The sequence below is a fragment of the Canis lupus genome, chromosome 29, assembly GCF_003254725.2.
Source record: "Canis lupus dingo isolate Sandy chromosome 29, ASM325472v2, whole genome shotgun sequence".
NCBI lineage: Eukaryota > Metazoa > Chordata > Mammalia > Carnivora > Canidae > Canis > Canis lupus.
Genome location: NC_064271.1, coordinates 18,869,587 through 18,888,007, shown reverse-complemented (window position 1 = coordinate 18,888,007; position 18,421 = coordinate 18,869,587). Strand labels below are relative to the sequence as shown.

The following is an 18,421-nucleotide window of genomic DNA, read 5'->3' as shown; positions in this document are numbered from 1 at the left end:
CAAGGAACATTTTGAGGGCAAAGAGAAGGACGCTGGTTGTTGCAGCTGAGATGAGGTCAGGCAACGTAACTGATAATGGAAGTTTCTATAGACAAGTTTGCTGGAGAGGAAGGGATCTCCAGAAATACTGCCTTGCCCTTTATCCTAGAGGAGTTCCAGTTTCTTTCCTCTCCGTGGCCTGGGGCAGGTGCAGACCAGATGATCAGGATTGAAAAGACTACCCTTTGATCTATTCCAAGATCCTGAGAACTGCAATTGAATGACCAGTGTCCATGGACACGTTTGTGAGGTGGCGTCGTTCAATGCTTTGTGAGACGATTTCTCAGATAGAAGGCTCAGTGTGTGATAGTGGGTGCAGAATCTGGAAACAGAACAGAGCTTGGGCAGATTGATTTCCACTTTCTATGAAATTTGGTTTGGGGGTGAAGGATGGCAAAGGTCCAAGCCCCTTGCTTTGTCTAAAGGGTTATCTTGCTTTACCAATTACTTCTGGAAGCTTGACCTGACTCCTACGATGTTTTGCCAAGTTATTATTTCTTTCTAAATAGTGGGCCAGGAGGAAGGAAGAGGAACACATGACCCTTTGGTGAATGCAACTCCCTGCTGGGGTCCCCTGCTCCCACTCTTTGTTTCCCCAGCAGCGCTGCAGCCCAGGGTCTGCTCTTTGATTATCCTTTACCATAGGGCCCAGGACTCAGCTCCTCCCTGCAAAGTGTATTCAACTGTCACCATTGTCCCCATAGATCCATTAACTCCGTTCCTCCAAACTCCTAATGCCAAAAGCGCCCACCCCCTCCATCTCCTTTTCTCTTCCTCTGCCCAGCCTCTCCCTCCTCCCTTCCCTCTCCCTCTCCATCTCTCTTTGCCTCCACCACTCTTACTCTCTTGAGCTCTCTTCCCCTTCCCCCTGCCTTTGGTGGCAGAAAAGCCTAAAGACACACCACAAATACATGAAATTAATGACTAACATAAGCTGAGATGAACACATTCATACAGCCTGGATCCATGTCTTTTCCCACCAACTTTCTTTCTCTCCCACTTATTGCGCATGCACCAAGCCTGCTTTACATGTTTTCTTCATATCATCCTCAAGGTAAGTCGCTCAGTCTCTGTTTTAGGAGGAGGGGGTTGAATGGTAAGTCACCTGTGGAGGCCACTCAGCTGCTGAGAGGTGATCCTTGCATGAGAACACAAATCTGGGAATACCTGGGTGGCTCAGTGGTTGAGCATCTATCTGCCTTTGGCTCTGGTCGCGATCCCGGGGTTCCTCCGGGGAGTCTGCTTCTCCCTCTGCCTCTGTTTCTCCCTGTCTCTCTCTCTGTGTAACTCATGAATAAATAAAATCTATTAAAAAAATAACAAAAATCTGTCTGAACCGAAAGACTGTACTCTTCTGCGGAAATCATCGTTGAAATTTTATGCCACCAGGGGCAGCTATAAGATGTAATTTCTACCATCATTCGAGAAAGCTGAAATAGATGGCGATCTGTCATTATAATACATTTAATTTGGGGCAATAATTTCACACTCTGTTTAAGTGGAATTTTTTTCTAAACTACCCCAAAATACAACCGGCTAAGTGTCATCTTTTTTTTTCTCTTCCTTCTCATGGATGGAGAAGGCTATTAGAGCTGGTAAAGAGTTCTAAAGTGGGATAACCAGAGAGAAAAGTGCCTTGCATGTTTGAATGTCTCTGTGAGCTAGTCAACACACATTTATCAGTGTCTTCTGTGGGCAAAAAAAGTGGACCAAGCCAGTCCCTGTTTCAAGAGGCTTCACTCCACCTGAAGAGTCAAGGGATTAAAATGGCAACGTGGAAGACAAGAAGAAGGTGAATGTGCTCAGTGCAACCCACAGAGCTAATGGTCCGCTTCAAGGGAAGGAAAACATCCATGAGACGTGGTAATCAGGAGAGGCTTCTCAGAGGAGATGGGACTTAAGCTGATATTCTGAAGAATGAGTTTAGAGACGTGATGAGGATGGTCTACACACTATCTCACAAACATAGAACTGGAGGGAACAGGGCCCGTGAGGACAGACTCTCATCTTGCAGACAAGCTAGAAAACCAGAGTGGTTGGGTTAAGAGAAGAGACCAGGAGGGGGTGGGAGCTGAAGAGACCACCCGGGGAGAACAGGAGACTTGTGCTCCGGTGTTGATTTGGTAGAAGACATGGTCTGAAAGTTGGGACCAAATAACAGATGGCCAGCGTATCATGTGAACTTCATCGTGGGTAATGAGGGCCCTCATAGCAGTAATTCTCAGCTCAGAAACGCTTTGACGGAAGCAGAGTTTTAGGAAGCTCAGTCTGCCATGGTGGACAGAAGAGGGAAATGGAGGCAAGAGGACCTGCTAGGAGGCTGTTGTAATGACCCACATGTGACTTGATTGTTGCACTGGAGCCGTGGCTGTGGGCCAGATGTGAGAGATGTTCTAAAAGGAAGGCCTCGCGGAATTTGACGACAGATTAGCCATGGGGGTGAGGGTGATATTAGAGAGGAAAAAAAAAAAGCTAACAGGCTAATTCCCCTCCTTCCCAGCATATTGAGATAGAATCGAGACTATTTTAAATAGGAAACACATTTCAGGACAAACTTTTCCCAAAAATATCTTCTTTCAAATGCCTCCCCACACCCAAGGATCTAACCTAAAGTAAAGGTAAATTCACCATATGACCATAGAATTAATTTCATACATGGGCTTCTTTTCCCTCAAGGTCAATAATGATGATAAAAATAATCTATTAGAGTCAGCACCTTAAACATTTTAATCCCCTTAAACATACTCCATGCTCTCTACACAAAAATACTGTACAGGGAAAAAAGAACCAGATGTCCTGACCTGACCCACTGGTTGGCCTCATCCACATGGCAATGGTTGGAGAAAGCTCCACACTGAGCATCGCACACCTTGCTTTATGGATTTGTAAAGAGTCAACCATTTTCAATCTAAAATACAAAAGAAGCAAACCCCTGTGCATTCCCACGTGGATACAGAGTTGGGAAAGGAAATGCAAAGTGTCACACTTGGCACTTGTCTGTCTCTAGTATTAACTTCACAATGGAGATGACCACAACAATCCGCCTGAAGTCACATACATTTCCTTAGAAGGCAACAGAGAAGAGCCCTTTTAATTCTTTGATGAAGGTTCCCACTCATAAGCTAGCACGAGTTCAGTGAATATTTGGATTCGTGTATTTTATTTTTCACTCCACCGTAAAAGTGGCTTTTGCAACTTACTGAATCGAGCTTTCAGATGGCTTTTCGCCTCTGAGATACCTCACTGCGTGCCTAGATAGCAGGATGCATCGACAGTGCAAATGGAGATCTGCACTCCGGGTTATTTTTCCCTTCACTGGGAGGGCCAGCCTTGGTGTTCAAACACTTTTACAGCTGTTGCGATACTGATGGGAACTTCATGTGTGTTACCAGCGCAAGTGCTGTCAGGAAGAAACCAAATGTCAAACGGAGGTATGTAGAAGTCACCATAAATATGTCTCTGAATGTTTACCATCTGGAACCGTAGATTTAGATTTTGACAAGCAACTGGGATTGCCCTGTGGGCATTGTCTTTTAAGCAGAGCCTTTTTGTTGTGCTAAGTAACTTCTTATTACTTTAGCTTTGCTGGGGGGGCGGGGGGGGAACGGCGGTGGGGGGTGTGACACACCACTTTGCCTTCTCAAGGTGTGAATTTATTATTTCTTAACACTTCCTTTTTTGTTTCCATCCTGCCTAATCCTGTATACAATGGACTTTTGGGGAGGGAGGGGGGTTTCCTCCCTGATTGTCAAAGTCCTGGGCAGGCAGCCTGATGGTCAGTCTGCAACGTGAATGACATCTGCTGTGGGGCTCCCATGGCTAAAGGGAACGTGCCTTTGTTAGATGCCATCGCATCGCATCTCCGTCCTGTGGGGAGACACTTTACTTTCGTCCGAAATACTTCTGTGATACTGAAAATGGCATCGGCGGGCAGCACGGATACCTGCTACAGGCTGGGCATGTAGTCCTAATCCTAATAGAACCCGAGATATTAGTTTGCCTCTCTGTCTTTATTTTTTTAAGCCCCAGTTCCATTGTAAAGCCATAATGGAATGACTGGAATTCCAGAAGACTTCAGCTTATGAACTTAGTCCTATTTGGGTTATGTAATATTGGGAATCAGATAATACCCGGTCATAATAACTGCCTGGTTATTTATGAGGATACTTTCTCATTGAAGGCTTTGAGACTCCAAGCAGAGAACACTCTGAATGGCAACTAAACACCAGACTGAAATATTGTCTTAATCAAAACTTTTTAAAAAGAAGATTAAAAAGTTATCAACTGTCTGGCTGCAAAAAAAAAAAATGTACACTGCAACTGGAAACATAATTTTACAGGCATCCTTACGCAGTTGAATACAAAAATCACAGAGCTCTAGCCATAAATCCTGTTGTTCAGCCTATTAAACAGCTCCTATTTCAGAATAGCTTATATACAGTTTTATTCATTGAATTTCTCACCTGCAAAGGGTAAGGGCAGTGTTGGGTTTCTCTAGCAAATGTGGGAGTCCAGTAGGAGCAAGAATTCTTGAGTACCACAGGTATATGACCATGGACGTAGGAGGGCAAGTCTGTCAGGGTGCAAAAGAAGTAACTCATTGACTCACCTAGCTCCACCAAAAATGTGAAAAATGAAGATTTTATTTTTTGATCCCTGTAAAAACAAGGCATCGATTTGAAAGGCCTTCTTTATATTACAAATTAAGTGTAGCATATACACCCCATTGTTACATTCGGTTCCATTTAATTTTGGTGGGTGCTTTTGGCAGATTGGTTACGTTAACAGCTACTCACATATATGACGACAACACATTTTATGTTGCTCAGGCACCGGATGACCATTAATTTCCAATGACTAATTTATAATTAAAACCTTTTTTTAATGTTTGTTTATAACCCAGCCAGAAAATCTATTTCCATTTAATTAACACTTCAGATAGCCTGTTTAAAACCTATAAATGTAGTGACTTTAATGATCCTTTACAGAGATGCTACTTTAGTTTTCAATGACTTGTAAAACTTTCACAAACAGATCTGCAAATGAATTACCTCCATCTGCTCCCCTGCAGCTGCAAGAGGATAAACTCCGTTAAAGAGCATTTTCCTACTTCCTCCTTTTCTGCTTTTCTTCCAGCTCTAAGCATTTTTGTTTTAAAGCCGATCTATCAGCTGCTCAGAGGGCAGCCTCTTGTCTTAAGGAGTTTCCAATCTCCAATTTTTTGCTCAAAAACACTTGGGTCCATCATAAATCAGACACAATGTACGTTTTAAAAACCGGTTAAGGGAGCATTTCCATCTCTGCCAGCAACTCAGATATAGACTCTGGAGAGGATCTTTAGAAACTGAGTAGTAAAATGCAACAGTTTGAAAGTGAATTTTAATTCCGACAGCTAAAATAAATGCTTTCTTGGCCTGAGCCGTCCTCCCTGAACGATTTATAGCTCCTGTTTGGAGTATGGAACGAGGATCTGAAAGCGTACAAACACTGCTCCAAAAGACGTTTTCTTAGCTACACCTTCAAGAGCGAGGCATGAGGAGTGTTAGTTCTATAAAGACAGCCAAGCACCAAGCTATGCTCAGTGTTATCTGTCCGCCGTACAATAGCAGCATTGATAGGATGGCAACAACTTGCTTTGACAAGTGCTGTGCTAGCATTCCATTCAAAACTATGTTAAGAGACAGAGAGAGAGAGAGAGAGAGAGAGAGAGAGAGAGAGAGAAGCATTCAGTGTCTTTTACTTTACCTGAAAAAACTGCCTTTCTTGTGGCTGCAGAAAACGAATTCCTCTTCTTCCCAAAGCAAAGTAGTTCTCTTGCCTGCAACTCTCACTTGGAGAAGACCACACAGCTCCAGCAAGGCAGCCTTCCTGCGCCTAATCCCCACTCGAATGTGATGACACACACTAACCCCAACCATCTGGTGAAACACGTCCTCAAGCACTCAGCACAGTGGTGTGTCAAGACAGGCTGCCCAATCCAATTGCTGGGGCTGGGTGGCTCTCACGGGCTGGAGGCTGAGGGCAGGACTGGAGCTGGAGGGCTGAGAACTCCCAGGCAAGTAACCTGAGATTTCAGAGAGCCAGGACGGCTGGGGAGAGAGGTGGGAGGTGCTAAAGGGAAGGTGGAGGGAACGACTTATTCTGGGGGCCAGTTGTGCGTTACTTTTCACAACTCCTGGGGCTCCCCCTCCATCCCCCTCCCAACACCCCCCCCCCCCCCCCCAGGGATGACTGGGACCCGCCGAGGGACGCCACTGAAACGCTAAAAATCTCTCCCTGCCAACCTGGTGAGGGCAATGTTCTCAGCGAGGCGCCCTCCCCACCACCCCCACCACCCCCACCACCCCCACCGCCCCGCCACCACCCCCAGGAGATAAAAGATTCATCCTGACATACTGATAGAGTGCTAATGTAGGAGTAGTTTGCACTGAAATGTGACATCTACATTTTGAGATCTAAACTCCTACCTTCCTTTGATTAGCTCGTGGCTGCCTCCAACATTCCAGGGAGGAAGGAGGTGGGGGTATGGCTAAGAGCACAAACTTGTCTATTCCCACATCCAGCTCTTCACTGTTTGCCACAGGCTGAACTTCAGAAATAGTCAATGAAAATCATTTTGGTTTCTACTCATGCAAAATAGCACACACTCCCATAGATAGAGGTGGCTTTTTTAATCACTTGCTGCTCTCACAGACATCTCTTTGTAAAAGCACTTGGTACCAGAGGGCTGCACTCTGTCATTGATTATTTTTATTGGCTTCTAGTTAATTGCACTTATAATGTCCATATAGCTCCAACAGCTCATTAACAATTTTGCTTTGAAATGTTTTCGATTTTTGGTCATTTCAATACCTCCTTCTTACGTGCATTTCTTTCTTTTTTCTTTTTCTTTTTCTCTCTCTTTCCTTTCCTTTTTTTTTTTGAGTTCTCTGAACTGTTGTACAGAACTAATTACTTTGATAGCAGTCTGAACCAGAAAATGCCTATACTTGTTACAGTGCTTTCAGGAGATATCTGGAAATAAATTAATTGCTACAAATCTCACCACTTCAAAAATGCCATCAGACTTCTAAGGAATTTTGAAAATCTGAAAAAGAAAATAGGAATTTGAAATATTATCAACTCAGTGACAGTGTCTGTGGGGAGCCAACATTTTAAATTTTGCACCTTTCGAATTTCTTTGAACTGGGACGAGAAGGGGGGAGTGCTGGCATAAAAACCAAAAAGAAAAAGAAAAAAGAAAAAAAAAAAAAAAAAACCAACAACCTTTAAATTTGTCCAAAGCGTTAAAATCTAGACTACAAATGGGTATCTCATGTTTGGAACACCAGTATCACAAAGAATTATTTCAATAACTAGCAAAATTGACTTGACTAGCTTGTGTTTTTTAGGAATTTTCATGTGCTATTATATTAAGATACTCAAAAAATTACTCTTGGTGCAATTCTTTGAAGAACAGAATTAAGAACTATAATTTTCAGATAGTGATTTTTTTCCCCTATAACTGGGCTGCAGGGAAGATAAGTTAAAAAGAAAGATTTAGAGGTTAGAGTTCTGATTCATTTGCTTAATTTCTTCCCAGAAGTGATTATGAGGTGTGTGTTTCACAATATATACTATACGTACTAAACCACTACTCCTAATCAGCTAAATCCAGATACATAATCAACACAGAAACCTTCAACAATGGCAAGTGGCACCACAGGACTAAAACTTCCCTTGGGCACCATAAAAATTTTAATAGTGCCAATTATTGCAAGGCAATTTTTTCGTTAATTTTTTTTTTTTTGTTAATCCAACCAGACTCATGTCTGAAAATCTGGGTTACCTCAACTGCATAGATTTTGAAGGCCCTCGAGACATTATTAAGGTGGTTTGCATTCTCTTAAACTGTAAATTGAGTTACAAAAGTAAAACCGAAGAAACTATAAAGGTGTTGAATCGTGTTTTATCAACCCTGTGCTTGTAACACACCTTCTACAAGACATTTCCCAAGTGATCCTGGCTCTGATCCACATTATTGTTGAAAGTGCCTTTTAACACAAACGTTTTAGTCCTATTCTTGATTGTAAATCTTTTCATTAAATCCCAGTTACCATTTCCCTTTTATTGATAACTTCAGCTATTTCCACTGCTTAAAACTTGTTCGAAAATAAAAAATATACAAATTGAGCAATAGATCCTGCTCATTCACTATGAACTTAATTCTTGCTCTGCGCAGCGTCTGCAAACATTACCTTTCAAAAGTATTGTACAATGAGTCCACGGTGACACATTTTTTTGTTATTGTTGATGCTCTGAAATGCTTTTGTTAAGGAAAATCAACTCAAACAAAAACCTGAAGCTGGTGCTGCAGGACAAGCTCCCAGCCTTCTCTCTCCCTGTAGCCACAGTTTCAGTGCTCAGTAGAGTGTCAGTTTAGAAGTTAAGAATTTTCCATTACCTCTCTTCCTTTCTCCTTGCCATCTGCAAACAGTTTATTTTTTAAGGGGGGGAAAAAAGTGAAATTGATTCTGTCTTGAAAGATCTAAACCTAAAATCCGGCGCGTTCTGAAAGATGACATTCAGCATTTGCATGTAATGTGGATCAGGGTGAGGTTGTGTGCAGAGGGAATGGCTCCATCATAAGGACACTCCTAAAATGAAAGATTAATTGTAGGTAACGGTGATATTGAAAAATAGCCCCTCCTATTCTGTTCCCACAGTTAAAATGTCCCTTTACTTATTAGCTCCAATTAGTTTCCATGGTAACCGGCCAGCCCTTGTAAACCCGCACTGTGAGCTACACTCATCTTTGTCTAGACTGAGCTCACCACCCTTCTTCCTCCACAGATGGCAGTTTAGCTGGGTCTATATCTATATCTATCTCCATATCTCTCCTGCACGCATAACCGGCACATGAGTGCCCGCATCACTTTATTGCTAGCACAATGGTGGCCAAGGGAGGATGCAAGTGGCATTCAGTCCCCAAGCTACAACGTGTGCATCTACTGCCACGCTGATTTTGCCCCCTCTTGGTTATTGTTTCTTCCAGTCCCGTTCTATTATCAGCTGTTTGCTGCTTGTAATTTCTTTTCAGGGAAGCCAATACAGTATAATAAAAACCTCATTAAACAGAAACACCTATCAGCCTCGGAGAAAGCCCTAAACTACCCCTTTTTGTTGAAGGAATCATTAAAGTGAAAAAGAAAAACCACTTGTTTGTCATGCTTGAAAAAAAGAAAACAAAGCCAACATAAAGGTTTAGCAAGCCAGGGGGCTAATATGAAGATTTAATGCACTTAAGACACCATGGTTCTTCCCTCCCTCTCCCCTTGTGCTGCCAGTTGGCCAAGAATCCCAACATGAGCACAGTAAACAAATGATCAGTGAGGCCGAGGGCCCCTGCTCCTCCAGTAACTTGGTGGGAAGAAAGGTAACCCGGACCTGCAGCATCCTGGCTGACTCAGGGCACCCTGTGCCAGGGGGCTGGGAGCAGGGGAAGCCTCTGGAGTCCCCAGAAGTTAGTGTGATCACAGAAGAATCTATGGAGAATGAGGGGAGGACCTTCTGCAAATGCTTGAAATTGTGAGAACTCATAAAGCCATAAGCTCTCGTAATGTGCACTCATTTTACTTCTTTGAACATAACATAACTCAACTTTAATTCAGTGTTTTTTGAGGCGAACCATCCCTTATTTATAAGCCAATCTTCTGCGACGACCATGTGAATGCAATCTTTGTAAGGGTAAGTCAAAACGGTAGCGTTAGATTTCTCCTTTTCATATTACCTCTGCTGCCACCATCTTTCCAGCACCTGCTTGTGTGTACAACTAATGAATGAGAGAATAAAATTACCCAAAGCTGGCAACAGGTTTTATTATTAAAATGGTTTCTGAGGTTGGCTCCTCAGGTCCTCAGTAACCTAAGTGTTAGAAAGAAAAAAATTTCTGACCACCAATGTGGAATCTAATGGGATCTGGGCATCCGTGAATCCCATTTCTTTGGTGGTAACATTCTCTTAGGGTTTTTCCTTTAAAGAAAATGACACACGTCATCTGAAGTCCCACAATGCTAGCAATATGTATAGCAACTAGCCCATTACTATTCATATCATATAAAGCATCTAGAGATGCACAATAAATCTTATAATTTGGAACATCTTGCACTTCTAAATCACTCACAGTTACCCAGCTTCAGACGTTTACTTCTTCAACTAAACTTAACTGCCTTTATTCATGTTGAACTAAACCATTCTCAGAAAAAGAGAAGAAATGATTGCTTGCTAAATGACGTCACATGCTATGTAACAAGCGTCAGACTTGCTCATGTTTTCAATGACTGCATAGCTATATGGAAGGTGACACTGGAACCAGTGGTAGCTTTCATACCAGACAAATGATTTTATCAGTGAAAAGAAGTTCTCTCTAGGGAGCACAAAATTATATTAATTTTGAAAGAAACAGGCATCTGACCCTGAGCTGAAAGAGATGTGTGTGTAGCTACACTGAAAATAATTTTGGGAGGGTAAAATAAAGTGCTAAACCATTTAGGACAAAACAATGAGCTTCAACTGGGATAATTTAATGAAGTGTAGTGGATTCAATAGAAAATGCAAATAGGGTGCAAAAAATTTTTTTTTCAAAATCTATTTTAAACCCACATTTGTAGAAATCAGTATTTAAGTATTAGGTATTAGTCCACATTTGAACATAAAAATGTTTATGAGACATAAAATTAGGAAGTATGGATATCAAGTGAGAGGAAAATACGAATTTCAGCAACAATAGTCTGGAAGTAAGGGTTGGGGATGTTTGAGATGGAGTGTATCCTAAACCTAATGAGTCAGGACACCTGAGTGGCTCGGTGGTTTGGTGCCTGCCTTCTGTCCAGGGTGTGATCCTGGGGTCCCTGGATCAAGTCCCACTTGACTCCCTGTGTGGAGCCTGCTTCTCCCTCTGCCTATGACTCTGCCTCTCTCTGTGTCTTTCATGAATAAATAAAATCTTTTTTTTAAATTAAAAAAATAAACCTAATGAGTCAAAAAATGATCTTTTATTTGTAATATGTACATTCCCCAGTTAAGGCAAATAGTGTGAAAGAAGATAGAAAATTGGAAGCAGGGATGAGCATCACTCATGTCCAGAAAAACAGTAGAATTTTGCTTTTAAAATAAGAAAATCCCCTTACTTGAAAAGAGATGAGAATAATGAAGCCCAGGGAGGATCAGGCTAATGTTTAAGTCATCCGTTGAATGGGGAATGAACCCCAAGGTTCAATCTATTAGCTCACAAATTTTCTGTCGGTAGCAACATGCACTTCTATTAGGAACAAAATTAAGAACTGCAAAGATTCTCTTAAACCGGAGTAACTATGTTTTATTGCTGTTGTACTACATAATTTGAGAAGTTACTGTGAATTCACATGCATAAAATACTTTTGGTCATGCAGTATTTCTTCTAAAAGCCACCAGAATGGCTTGGCATTTTCAGGCAAATGTAATTATAAGTGCAACACAGTTTTACTTAATAATTATTGGATAATATGATTTTTCTTGTGGCCATGCTTTATTGTAAAAAATTAGCTAGATCCAGGAGACACATCATCTCCTTTTCTTACTTCCATATGTATATTTCAATATACAGGATTAGAAATTTAGGATTATCTCAGTGAGATTAATGTTATATTAGTTTTGAAAGAAATGGATGTCAGACCCCGAACTGAAAATGCTCCATACTAGGGCCATATGATGATTGAGACATAGGGCAGGAATATGTCCCTGTTATTTGCCTAAGGTCTGGGAAATTAATGAAGATGTATTGCCTCTCAACCAGGATCCTGTTTTTAAAAAGTAGAGTTTACTGTTTACTAACATTTACTTGAAAATTTAAAATGTAAAGCTAAGTCACAGATAAATTAAAAAAAAAAAAAAAAAAAAGGTGGGACTTCTGGGTGGCTTAGTAGTTAAGGGTCTGCCTTTGGCTCAGGGCATGATCCTGGAGTCCCGGGATCCAGTCCCACATCGGGCTCCCTGCATAGAGCCTGCTTCTCCTTCTGCCTATGTCTCTGCCTCTTTCTCTTAATTTGTGTCCCTCATGAATAAATAAATAAAATCTTAAAAAAAAAAAAAGCCCCAAACAGTGGTAAAACAATAATCACTGAAGCAATACAGCAAAAGACCATAGAAACATGGATACAGAGCACAAAAGCAATTTCATTAAAAAATGTTGTTACCAAAGAAAAGGGTGAAGAGTGTTTCCTTTCTACAGGACCCCAAGCAAATCTATCTTAAAAATCACCAACTCTGGGGCCCCTGTGACTCAGTGGTTGAGCTTCTGCCTTTGGCTCAGGTCGTAATCTCTGGGGTTCTGGGATCAAGTCCCACATCAGGCTCCCACAGGGAGCCTGCCTCTCCCTCTGCCTTTGTCTCTGCTTCTCTCTCTGTGTTTCTCTTGAAGAAATAAAATCCTTAAAAAATTAAAATGAAATAAAATCATCAACTCCTTGGGAACAGAAACTGTCATATTCATCTTTGCATCCGTTCTCTCTAGAACTTAGCACAGTGCATTTACATAATAGATCCTCCAATCTATTTCCAATGCTAGTGGGTTGCTTGTCTTGCTAAAATTTACAAGAGCAGCTTTTTGAACAACATAGCTCAGCTTGTCTGAGGAGATTAAGTAGTTAGTTGGCTTGAAGGCCCTTACTTCTGACTACAGAGCTGATCTGCTGAGTCGATAGCTGTTTAGAACCAGAATATAGTCCCTTGACGCACTTTCCTTTCTCATTGTAAGGAAGGTAGTACCGTTCTAGGACTCACTTAACACTACTGGGAAGTAAGTACTCGGGTAAAAGACTCTGAGTAACAGATGGAAAACAGCTGCACACTCATTACTATTATAGTCTTTACCAAGAAACCAGAGCTTACAGATGTTAATAAAAAAATGTTCATTTCCATGAATATATAGTTCTTTTAATGAGTAGCACTTGTCAGTCGCTTACTCAACGGGCCAATGTAATTTCTGCAAGCTAAATAAAAGCTTGGATTTTGTTAGGTTGTTTTAGATAGCCAACAAATCGACATTATTAACCTGTCCTTATGCTAGTCTTTCTTAGTCATCACACACTAGGATATGCAAAAAACACAACTGTATAAAATAAAAAACTCTACTTCTTTTTCTCTTGATAGCTGTAAAATGTGGTTTGCTTATTATTTTGACAACCACGATTTCTTTCGCATCAGCTAAGTTTCCTAGGAAAACTGTCAAAAGAGCAGTCACAATATTTTTGCAGTTGATTTTAGAGGCAGATTTGTCAAGCATCTTCCAACAAATCTCTTTTTTTAAAAAAATAGGACACCTCTAAGTCAGTGTTAACTCTTTCCTACGCTAAATAGCTCTTTCTGCTTTAATGTAACGAAAGCTTTGATTGTGAATGTATGTATGCCAGAAACTAAAGTTGAAGTTTTTTATTTCTTCTCCGCTTCAATGCAGATTCCTAATTAATGACTTAATTGCCTCTAATACTTTAGAAGTTTATTACCATAACTCTCATTTATTTTGAAAACCAATTAAGTAAAAAAAAAAAAATCTATTCTCCGAGAGGATTTCTTTTTGTATTTTATTTTAAAAATTCATTTAATTTTCTCCTGGTAAGGTAAATCTTGCAAGCAGAGGCACAGCTTTTAATTTAAAGATAATGCTCTCTAGTCTTGCCTTTCCCTTTTTCCCCAAATTATCCTATAAAAAGGACTGTTACTTCTTCTAAATTCTTACCATAATGAAAATAATAATAGCTAATAGTGTTAGAACACTCACTATTGAGGAGGCTTTTTAATATATTTACCCAGGTTAATTTAACTAACCATTACAATATTCCAATAAGGAAGCTACTGTTAACTGTATTTTACAGACAAGCGAACTGAAGTTCAGAAATACAAAGTGGTCTGCTCAAGGTCAAACATCTAGCAGGAAGCAGATTCTGGATTTGAATTCCCACTTTCAGAATTTATATCACTAATGAATTTGTCCTTGTTTCAACTCTCTAGCTCCTATTTATGAGAATTTTAAGGTGGTAAGGTCATTCATCAAAAGTCTCCTATCACTTTGCCACAGTCTCCCTGACTTCATGTTTCTGTGTACCTATAAAGGATAAGGATGCCTTTTAAAAGGAGAGTTTTTCTGAAAATTGTAGAACTCCCTGTCTTTGCTCTGAAATGAGAGACACAAGTGAACCATAAAGAATTTTCCTGCAGTGAATGCTCTGTCTCTTACATTCACTGGGAGAGGTCTCATTGCCCCACTGCTCCAACTTGAGGACATAGGAGCACTTAGGACTGAGAAGAGTTCAGGTTGTATTAAATAGTGTCCAGGCAGCTAGGTCCATCTATTTACAACTGCATTCGCCATATCAGATCCTTGATCAGCTTTGATTGTCCTAAGCCTCTGTATGTTTGGCAGGGCCAAATAGCCATATACATTTGATTATTAAAAAAATATACGGTACATAATCCCCATGGCAGTTATTAAACATCATTTTTAATCAATCATTTCCAATGCTTTTAATTAATCCCAGAGGAATTTTAATTGGCATGCATTACTTTCTCAGGACAACACCATGCATGATTTTCTGATGCTTCATTTGAACCAGAACTGAGTTCTAATCCCCAAAAGATGTTTGATAATAGTTTAAATCACTGTGAACTCAATTATGGGATTAGAAATTATATTTGAAAGTAGCCAAAGGGTAAATGTAAAAGGGTCCCAGCATTTTTTTAAAAAGACTGTCTAAGGTTCTTGTATTTCAATTTTTTTTTAAATGGTTTGTTAACATTTTACAAAAGAAAACTTGAGGGGTGCCTAGGTGGCTCAGTCGGTTAAGCATCTGTCTTCAGCTCTAGTCATGATCTCAGTGTCCTGAGATGGAGCCGCTCTTTAGGCTCCCTGCTCTGTGAGAAACCTGCTTCTTTCCCTCCCTCTCTGCCTGCAGCTACCCCTGCTTGTGCTCCCTTTCATTCTGTCAAATAAATAAATAAAATATTTTAAAATGTTTGATATGATCAAGTTAATATTAAAGGAATACCACTCATTAAAAAATTTCAAAAAATATTTTTTTTTCAAAAAATATTTTTGATATGGTTCGAGATCCTCTACTTTTATTATCTAGCTAAGTCACCTAGGAAATTAATTAAACTCACTTATCTGAATTATCTCCTAAGTGAAATACCTCAGTTATCATAGGCTCTTTTATTGACTAATTTTTTAAAATGTTTTTTCCTAGAAAATATATACCAGAGCCTTGATTCTCAAAGTACCTCAATGGGGTTGCACTGTATATTTTAGCATTTGACTCTAAAGTCATTAATAAGATATTTTCTAGAAAGAGTCACTTGAATAAATTTGGGGTACTTTTTGGAAATGGTAATTCAAATTTAAATAAATTTGAAGGATCTTATTTCAGGGGAAATTTGTTTTTAGGAAACTTTTGCCCTACAGAGCATCTACTGGTAGAAAGTTCTACATGTCACACATAGAGAGCTAACAAAGGGTAGAGTTTGGAATCCCTGTCTTCTGATCATCTTTTAGGACAGAAGTGTCAACTAAGCATTTGCATTTTGTTACTCTGGAAAGCAGTAATCTTTAAAGGGAATGACTTAAAGTGTTTTATTGTTGCTTTAAATTCTGTTAATCTGATATTTATGGTATTATGTAATCATAAGATATCAGACACTAAACACAAAGTTTGCCATGATTATAAGGCAGGCAGTCAATCAGGAAAAAATATAAAAGCTCACCAGGGCTCTATCTATGCTGTTTGAGTCTATTAAAATGAACTCAATATAATATCAAACTAAAAATAGAAGGCCAGTCTTCTAGGAGAGGGGAAGAAGATTCTTTCGAGAATCTAATTTAGCCTAGCAACATTTAGTGTCTGAAACTGACCTGATACTCCTCACCCAATACCATGCACTGTAAATCTCCTACCATGGATTGCCCTGAGAATCACCGCAAAAGTCTTGGAACTGTATGTATAATCTGAGATTTATAAAGTGGAAATGTAGGTGAACCCATCCTAACAGAAACCTTTTGCCCTGTTGACCTCTCTCATATCTGAAATTCCTCTGATGGAGGTTTATCTAGTTTAATAGGGGCAGTTTTAGAAAATAAAAACCTCCTGCCCTTTAACCTTCAGAGAAGCAATTTGCCAACTCATGATCAGGATATTGGAGTTTGCATGGGAGGGTGCTGCAGGGAGGGTGGTGTGGGAGGGGACGGCAGGGAAGACATCAAATAAAATCTTTGCCTGTTCCAATGCTGTGTCTAGAACTAACCTTTCACTAAGCTAGGGAGCGACATTCCACAGTACTGCATAATTTGGTTATACTACACATGAGTTAGGCTTCTGACACTTGTTGCAAAGATAACCACATTTACAAAGACATTTACATTTGTATTGTTGGGAAAAAATGTTTCCTCCCATCTTTCCTTCCTTTTTTCACCCTCACATCTGCAGTGGCTTGTGGGGACCAAATTCTGTAGCCCCTTGCTAGTGAGAATATCGTGAAGAAAAATAAAATTGAAGGAAAGTTTCCGGCATTATCAGGAAAAAAATGAGAATACATCCTTGTGGTATACACTAAACTCCTGCATATATTTACATTTGAAACTTTATGCTTGTCACCCACAAATATAAAATGTGCCACTATATAATTGTGCCACTTATACTATGATTATAAGATTTATCAAAAGTAGTAATTCCTAGTACACAAAAGAGAGCAAAGGCTAAAAATAGGACACACATTTAGGTTGAACGACAAAGACTTTTTTTCAAGTCTTTTAGAGTATTTCTGTAAATGTAATCAGATATGGTGATACTGTAAAAATATGAGTTTCAATCTTTTTGTGGATGCCCAATGCAGAACAAGGCCATATGCAGTCAAGGACAAGGATGCATGGCAAGAGCAAGAGTCAAGATGGAAGGAAGGCTTATAAAGCAGGTTTATGGGGAGCCCGGGTGGCTCAGCGGTTTAGCGCCTGCCTTCAGCCCAGGGTGTGATCCCGGAGACCCAGGATCGAGTCCTGCTTCAGGCTCCCTGAAACGAGCCTGCTTCTCCCTCTGCCTCTCTCTCTCTCTCTCTCTCTCATGAATGGATAAATAGAATCTTAAAAAAAAGTAGATTTATGAGGTAGTAACTGGCAGGGGAAAGGGAAACAGAGTCAGAAAGAGAGATCAGAGTTTGAAGTCTCACTAATTGGAGAAGTTTCAGAATTCAAGTGGATTGGTAAGAGGTCAAGTGTGATGGTGACTTAGAGGTCTAAACTAGGTGGGAGGGAATGCAGTTGTAGTATAGAAGCTTAGATTGGATTTGGAGGTTCTTGATGATTGAAGAGGAGAAAGAAAGAAAGAAAGAAAGAAAGAAAGAAAGAAAGAAAGAAAGAAAGAAAGAAAGAAAGAAAGCCCAAAACCATTTCAGGCCAGAAGAGCAGAAAATCATTGCAGAATCTGGAAGAAGTGTGTGTGTTCACCTAATTGGTAAAGATGGTTGCCAAGCCAAATGCTTTCTTCATTCTGGCCTGATATTAAATACTTACCTGGAAATAGCAGATAAGGACTAAGAGGACCGGGAATATTTGCACGGACTGAATTTAAGTTCCTGAATGTGAGCTTGTGATGAGAGCAGCAAACACTGTTCTCCAGTAAGACACCCCTCAGGTGTCACTTCTGAGAATATTTTATAACCCCATAGACAGAGATAATAATAAATAAACAAACAAATACATAAATAAATAAAATCTTTAAAAAAATAAAATAAAAAAATAAAAATTTTTAAAAATCTATCTATTCATGAGAGACACACAAAGAGAGAGGCAGAGACACAGGCAGAGGGAGAAGCAGGCTCCATGCAGGGAGCCTGACGTGGGACTCAATCCCAGGACCCCAGGATCAGGCCCCGGGCTGAGGGCGGCGCTAAAACGCCAAACCACTAGGGCCGCCCCACTTACTCATTTTATTAATACTCTGTTATTTACTTAATGAGGCAGCAACTTAATGATCTGCAGGCATTGCTGTTTCTTTTATTAAGACAGTATGCTCAGGGACCCCTGGGTGGCTCAGTGGGTTGACCGTCTGCCTTTGGCTCAGGTCATGATCTCAGGGTCCTAGGATTAAGCCCCGTCCAGTTAGGTGCTATGGCTCCCCGCTCAGCAGGGAGTCTACTTGTCCCTTTCTGTCCATCTTCCAACATGTGCTTTGTCTTTCTCTCAAATGAATAAGTAAAATCTTAAAAAAAAAAAAAAAAAGTTAATAAGTTCGGAATGTACCTAATCTTTTCCCACTCTTCTGTGTGTGTGGCAATGAATACCCATAATACCTACCAGCTTTGGGCTCTTTGAGGGTCTTGATAT

At 40.2% G+C, this 18,421-nt stretch overlaps 1 protein-coding gene across 8 annotated transcripts in view; it reads right to left on the bottom strand.

Moving 5' to 3' along the window:
• The window catches only part of SULF1 (sulfatase 1), a 175,553-nt gene extending 169,452 nt beyond the window's left edge, over nucleotides 1–6,101 (bottom strand). For 4 of the 8 annotated variants that reach the window (XM_049103767.1, XM_025477926.3, XM_049103765.1 and 1 more), the window contains exon 1: nucleotides 5,785–6,100. The gene's annotated coding sequence lies outside the window, so the exon portion shown is untranslated. Of the gene's footprint in view, nucleotides 1–4,502; nucleotides 4,613–5,784 lie in introns of all 8 variants that reach the window. The other 4 variants (XM_025477927.3, XM_025477931.3, XM_049103768.1 and 1 more) reach the window with 2 other exon arrangements.
• Nucleotides 6,102–18,421: the final 12,320 nt, after the last annotated feature.